Here is a 7,504-nt window from a genome sequence, read left to right as displayed (position 1 = left end):
AACGGGAAAGGTAGGTCCGTCCTTGGTACAGATACCTGCCTGTAACTCTGCTGCTTGGGGCAATTCGCCGTTAATCGCCCTCTGATCGCACACGTCATATCATCCATGAATCAGTGACGTGACACTCAAAAAAGGAAATACGTGAGTGATGGATCTACAATAAAAGGTCTGTTATTAATTAAATAGAATTTAAATGACAAAAATTAACGAAATATGTGAAAATCCGCGTAGTTCAGACTTCCAACATTCGACAGTAGAGAGGTATAAATGATTAAACGCTCCCACTACAGGGAGTCACGTCCCTTACCTGCTCGTATTTCGAGGGACGACAATGGCGAGATGTGGTAATTGCGGAGGAGTGCAGGCACTAGAGTAGAATCGCCGCTAATCAACGACAGTTGTAGGGCGGCTGACGGGAAAATGCCAAATCGTTGGTCCCTTACACGGCGTCTTATCAGTTCAAGTTAATCTAGATAGAAGATAAGATGGAAACAAAAAATGTTGCAGAACAGCGACATGCTATGAAACAATGTGGTAAGGAGACAGCTGGTATGCCAACCTGGAGACCAATCGTTCAAATGAGAGATGGTGCTAATGTAATATCACTCCACGACTTAATAAATTAAACAATGGAGTCTTATTCAGAAGTGTGTTATTCAAAACAAAATTTAGAAATATACAACTGTAATACATGCAGAGATCGGGGCATAACAAAAATTGACAATTGAATAAAATATAAATCACCACTTGTCCCTCTTTTTCCATAATGCGATGCCGAATGACCAACGTGCACTATGCACAAGTGACACTTAATATTGGTCTCTCTATAACTTGAATGAGGGTGGGCATTGCCTCCTTAAAACGCGCATGGCTCTTTATTAAACCTTATTTTGATTGCATACCACACTGAACCAAGAAAGCTGAATTCTTCTATTTACCTCGTAGCCATATACGTAGGAAAATGTCTTGAATTCACACTAAACAAAGAAACCTGAATTCTTCTATTCACATGGCAGCCATATACATAGGAAAAATGCTTTGAATGGTCAATGTATTGAGCAGGAGACTCACTAGAAGGTATGCCATTCTTTTGGCAATTAGGAGTCTCTAGTAACAACAACGCACGAAATTTGAAAGAGTTGAAAGGGTTGCAGTTACAAGAATGGCTAGCTATTTCCACCAGCGAGAAGGCAACTGGTTAGCATGTGTGGGATCTCAATTGTGTTCCAGGTGGTTGTACCTGCCTTAAAGGGATGGTTACACTTTGTCGGATCTCAAGTGTGTTACAGGTGGTTGCAACTGCCTTGAAGGGAGGGAACATATTTGTTTGTTATAGGTAACATGTTCACCGTCAAATGAGCTCATTGATTACATCTAACTACCGTTCTAACGGTTCTTTGTATTTGAGTAAAGTTCGTTCTGTGAATTTTCAAGCTTTATAATTTTAGAGGAGAAGAATAAATGCAAGAATTTGTTCAATTCGAGAAAATGGTATGTAATTGTTTTCCCACTTCACCCTTTTTTAATTTCCAAGCTACTCACCTTTGAAAGCGATAGAGGTTGGACCCAAATCAATGTGAATCGTATAAGGAAACTATTTCAATTCCCAAGCTACTCACCTCTGAAAGCGATAGAGGTTCGAACCAAATCAAGGTAAATCATATAAGGAAACTAAGTTGTTTTTGCACCTTGGGTTCCATTTAGAACCGTAGCCAGCGCTCACAAGTAATTCTCTGCAATCTCCAGCCCATCAATAAACCCCTTAGTCCCTTGTGTTACGCTTTATTTAGCTAGAAAGAGAGATTCAAATTTATATCCAATGAGAATCTTTGTTTCAGAGAAGCTGCTCTCACAAGGAAAAGAAAACAGAAAACTAAATAAAACCCTCAAATTCCCTACCAGTTGAAAAGGATTATATAAATATGTTCTGAAAACAGAAAACTAAATAAAACCCTCAAATTCCCTACCAGTTGCAAAGGATTATATAAATATGTTCTGAATTGGAATTCTAGGATTCATTAAGCTAAAGTTTATGAAATCTCTTTGTATGGGAATAGCTTAAGATAGAGACTGTGTTTTATACAACACATTTCAGTCTTAATAGAACTAAATGTTCAACTCGTGAATCGTATATATAATATATGTATTAGATCTCACTTTTTGTGAAGGTATTGTCTACCCCACCCCTACTTTGGTAACATTATTGATGGTTTGTCTATTTTGGACATTTGTGTTTAAAATATTCTAGAGCTTTCTCACAAATAAAAAATAAAAAGAGTATAAAAAAATAAATTTTCACTCACCTTTAATTACATTAATGTTTTTGTGTGAAAAAATACTATTGTTTTTGTGCAAAAAATTACTGAACAACAGCTTAAATTTTTTTCATTGTCTTTTTAATGTAAAATGATTGTCTTTATAATGTAGAATGCTTAAAAAATTATAGAGAATTGCAGAACTGACCTTTAATTTCCCCTGGTAGATCGGTCAATCATCCACAAAGATATTATGAAACAGGTAGGCACTACAGTAATAATTGACGAAAATATAAATATAAACACTTTCAGTTCACAACCCAAATTCCCAAATTCATGCAGATCCATTAACTAACCAATAAATTCATGCAGATCCATTGACTAACTCATACACATTGACTAACTCATACGCTACCTTGAAGTAGTGAGTAAATGGAGGAAAGCTCAGAAAGGCTATATAATATATAATAATAATGTGCCATAAGGCTAATCTCAGTAGGTAGATACCAGAGCATGTCTAAGGGTGGAATTCAATTCTTGCGGACTATAGAAGTAGTGGCCCTAGTCATCGCCTGGATGTCTTTCTTGATTTCTGCTTGAGCCTTTCACCTGGATGTCTTCGTTGATTTCTGCTTGAGCCTTTTGCCCCAAATATCTTATTTTTATGATGCTTGAGCTTTCTGCCCTAAATATCTTATCTTTTACGATACCAATACCAGAGTTGCATGTTAATAGCCATGTGGAAAGGGCCTTGAGAGACATGTGGAAAGGACTTGGAAGTGGCCGCTAAAACATTGGATATAAAGAAATGGGAACGAGTATATCAAAATCATTGCACCATAAAACTTTTGATAATTTATTTTAGATGTAGGCAAACGGATAAGATGATATTGCAAACTTTGCTTCAACCAGCCTACTTTGAATAAGACGATATTGCAAACTTTTCCTCAACCGGCCTACTTTGGATAAGATGATGTTGGCTCAATCTTTCTGCATAGGGAAACATGAAGGTTGTAATAAGAGGTCGATTGTTTTCCAAACCAAAAACTTTGCTTAAAATTTTGTTGAATGAAATTGAGAGCATTAGATTTAGGTTAAAATGCAAAAACACTAAAAAAAATCGATCAAAGTATAAACTAATGGTCAGTCAATGATCAAGCAATCGCTAATAGTCCAGGCAAGGACTAATAAGGTTTAATGTCTACTTTTGTTCTTGGTTGAATGCCAATTCTTACCATACTCATGTTCTAAATTGAAATTCTTTCATTATCTTAAGTTCATCTCAGTCTTAGTTTATTAAGAACTCAGAAGCATCAAAAGAAAGTGGAGCTTTAAACTTTCTAATACTTAATAGATTGGGGTTAAGATGAATTTACAATAACTTATTTTTTTCTTATATTTTTTTAATTATTATAGTATATTTTTTTAATGTTTTCATTTCTATCATTTAATAGGGTTTTGTTTGTTCACGTGTACATGGCATATTTCAACTTTCATTTCGATCAAAGTCATATTATATATATCTATATTAAAATGTTGAATGCAGTTGGATTTTATTGATGCATTTATTAAAAATTACAATTTCTAACAACAGGGGGATGCCCTTTTGGCATGGTGTTGCAAGTTATTAACCATCATCTGAGAGCTTTCTAACAAGTAACAGAAAATGATTTGAAACACCCAAATTTTGATGGAAAAGCTTGGAACTTTATAGATCGAGTTAGATTGTGATATGGTCGCCAATGTTTATATCATCTTCTCTGGCGAGTGACGGTGGAGCAACTTAAAGCTTTTTCTATGTTTGACTGCTACGGTATAATCCTTGGTTAATGTCACTTGTATGGCGAGTGACGGTGGAGCAACTTAAAGCTTTTTCTATGTTTGACTGCTACGGTATAATCCTTGGTTAATGTCACTTGTATGTTCTGGAAGTTCTCATAGCACCAGAAACACAAGGCATCCATCAATATGGTTGGCAGTTACATTGACCTTGAGAGTTATGGTTTCGCCATTTCTTTCAATTTCACCCATTGACTTTGATTTGTTCATTGAATCATTCATATTTGTTCATCCTCTGATCTGATTTGTATATCAGAGCACTTCAAGTCTTAGGTTAGGTGGTTCATGCTCTAAACTATATATCAGAGGCTAGTGGTGTTGTTGTTGATCTTGTGGTACAATCACTTGAAGGGCAACAAAACCAACCATTCAAAGATTCAAATATTGTGAGCTCAAAGCTTCTACTCACTCATTCAACTCAAACGATAGGTTTGGGAAGGGAGGACTCAATGTAGTTTACAGAGGGGTTCTCAGAAATGGTAAGGAAATTGTAGTAAAGAGGTATGATATCAGTTCTCTGCAAGGCGAAAGTGAATTTCAGAATGAATTGTTGATCATTGGGGGGTTTTTGGGGTACTGTGCTAATAGGAAGAGGAGACCCCTGGTGTATGAGCATATGCAGAACAAAATCTTGCATGAGGCTCTATTTGAGAATGGTTCACCTTCGATGTTGGATTGGGAAACCAGGTTTAAGATAATTTTGGGAATCTCCCAAGCTCTGGCCTTTCTGCAACTTAAGTGTGATCCACCCATTTTTCATGGTGATCTAAAGCCCAACAATGTTCTTCTCTATGCCCGTTTTAATGCCAAACTAATTGATTTTGGGCTTGCCAGACTTAAGTGTGATGTTGACTATGGGCCTAAGTTGTTTAGTGAGGACCTTAGGGAAGATGAGTTTCAATACAGATGTGAGGATGTGTGGAAGAGCGAAGACCTTAACATAAGCGAGGATTTTAATATATGCTATGATCTTTATAAAAACCAAGATGTTGGAAAGATGAATAGAGATAATGCAAATACTAGAACAAATGTTCTTGACTATGGGGAGGGAAGCATTGGGAAGCTCTATGGTAGGAATAGAATAAACATTAAAGATAGACTTCGCTTGTGTCCAAGACCTATTGACAAGGAATCTGAGGTCGACTTCACTCTAGCATTACATTTGTAGCATCAAGCTTGTTCCTCTAGTAAAACTGAGTATTTTAGTGATAATGGCCTCGTGCATGAGGTTGCGAGTAGTGGGGTTGAGGAATTTGGGTTACAGATGAAGGGAGAATAGATTGTGACAGAGGGTGAGGATTAGCGCAAATAGTTCCCTTCAGATGCTGGAATCGATGATATTAGTAGCTTTGATGATATTAGTAGCTTTGATAGGAGAAAGGAATTGAGAGCATATCCCTTTGATTGCAAAGATTTGAAAAAGAAGTAGCCTTAGGGAAAGGATAGGTGGTGGAGACAAGATGGCAATGGTGAGATATGTGCGAAATAATATGTGATGGAGTGGATTGGTAGTCAAATTAGGCCTTTAAGGAGTGGAAACTGGGACAATGAGAACAGGGTGGAGAAAAGAGAGACTAATGGAACAAAGAGCCTGGAGTTCCATAAAGAATCTAATGGAACCAAGGCCGTGGAGTTCCATAAAGAATCTAGGGGAGCGCTGAGTCTCAGTGAATCCATGTGAATAACTTAACGAAAGAACATACACAAGAAGTTCAAGGAATGGTGAAAGGAAGAGTATTTTGGAGAGATCCCATCACTAAACTACAAATATGTGAAATACAAAATTTGTTTATATATTAAAATCATGTTTCATCAAATCTCTGTTAATAGTTTAAAAGTGATCACCATAAATATATTCGATGGAGCCACAATATTTGTGGCAAGTTCTAGGTAATATCGATTCGGTTGGTGACCTAACTTACAAACTATTTCAATATTGTAATATATACCTCAAAATACAGAAACACTAAAGAATCAAGCACCCACCTCTATGGGGAGTCGGATGAGTTCTATTTTGACATATATATACTTCATGTTGTAGTAACCCTTGCTTTTTTTATTCACCTTCACAGAAACCACCTACCTCTCGCGAAATCTACAGGTAAGCAGCTTAAGAACCACCGAGAAGATACATGTTCTCAAAGTGTGCGAGTGGTCGGTTGAGTATATTTTGTAGCATGGTTCTTATGCCTAATACCTAAGCCCCTTCTCCCCACAAGAATTCACATCAAGTTCAATAACTTGCAGTTGCAGGCTGCACCTAGCGAAGCAAGCAGGACTTTGGAGAACAATGAACATAATTAGAATTTGGAACTTGGAAGTTCTGAACATAACTGGTAGCTCGGAGGTCACCAACCCAATTAATTCATACTACATGGAAAATTGGGATGACATTCACGACTTAAAGCTCACATTTATTTCGTCATCGCTATGTAGGCATTAACCATGAAGTCACTAGAAACAGTGAGGGTAGTGCGGTATATATATATATATATAAACTTGTTAATTTTCAATACACCGATCAATATGACTTTTCAAAAAATTATTGGCAATTCAGGGATGACATATAGATTTTGAAACAAATCGTATTTAAACTGTAAAAAAGCCAAAAACATGTATATAGGAATCAAATTTAACCCGTGTACAAAAATCACTGTATTCATTATAACATGAGGACAATGACTAGCTCATAGGAACAGAGCTCAGAAATTGCATAAGGCCGACTCTTTTGAAATTTGAAATTGCCGCTCCCTGGCCACATTACATTTCAATTTTTTTTCTTATTAATAAAGATCTTGGTCGTTGATGAGAATAGGTTCAATTCAAGGAGGTCACCTACCTAATCCATATGCATTCTAGGATTGCAATGGCGGAGGATTGAAAGTCTTCATTTCGTGAGAAAGAGGACCGAAAGCCGACACTCGACGTTGTCTGCAGAATCACTTAGACTCACTCTATGCAGATATGAAGATTTTTTAATCTGGCCAAGGAGTAGCACGTCACGCAGATGCCTTACAATGTGATATGAGCTCGTTTAATGTCAGGGAAATAATGTGCATGCATTGAAATAATCGGTGTATATAAACAATAAAAAATTCATAAAGTTAAATTCTAATGAGTTTTCAGGGGTGGTGATCCATTATGTAAATGATGTCGTGGGAGAAAGTATTGGCCATCCATTAATAAGGGAGATCGACAGTTGATGTAGTAGACTGGAGAAAGCGCTGATGTTTCTGCCATGGCAGGAAAATTGGGGGGAATTATACAAGTACTTGTCTCATACATGTGTCTTGTACTGGACTATTGTATACGCAAACAGTATTACAGAAAGTTATGGAGCACCTTAGAACGCCTGTCACTGAACGAGGAAAGCTGCGAAGGCATGGGTTGAAGCATGGGTTGGAATGCTA

At 36.9% G+C, this 7,504-nt stretch overlaps 1 pseudogene; it reads left to right on the top strand.

Moving 5' to 3' along the window:
* Positions 1 to 331: 331 nt before the first annotated feature.
* On the top strand, positions 332 to 5,373 carry LOC149194980 (putative receptor-like protein kinase At1g80870; annotated as a pseudogene).
* The last annotated feature ends 2,131 nt before the right edge of the window (positions 5,374 to 7,504 follow it).

The sequence above is a fragment of the Pinus tabuliformis genome, chromosome 2_2 (genome assembly GCF_031772625.1).
Source record: "Pinus tabuliformis cultivar Carrire ecotype Pingquan chromosome 2_2, CPIR1, whole genome shotgun sequence".
NCBI classification, from domain to species: Eukaryota; Viridiplantae; Streptophyta; class Pinopsida; order Pinales; family Pinaceae; genus Pinus; species Pinus tabuliformis.
Note: the sequence above shows the minus strand (reverse complement) of the source record. Positions and strands in the feature narration are given on the sequence as shown.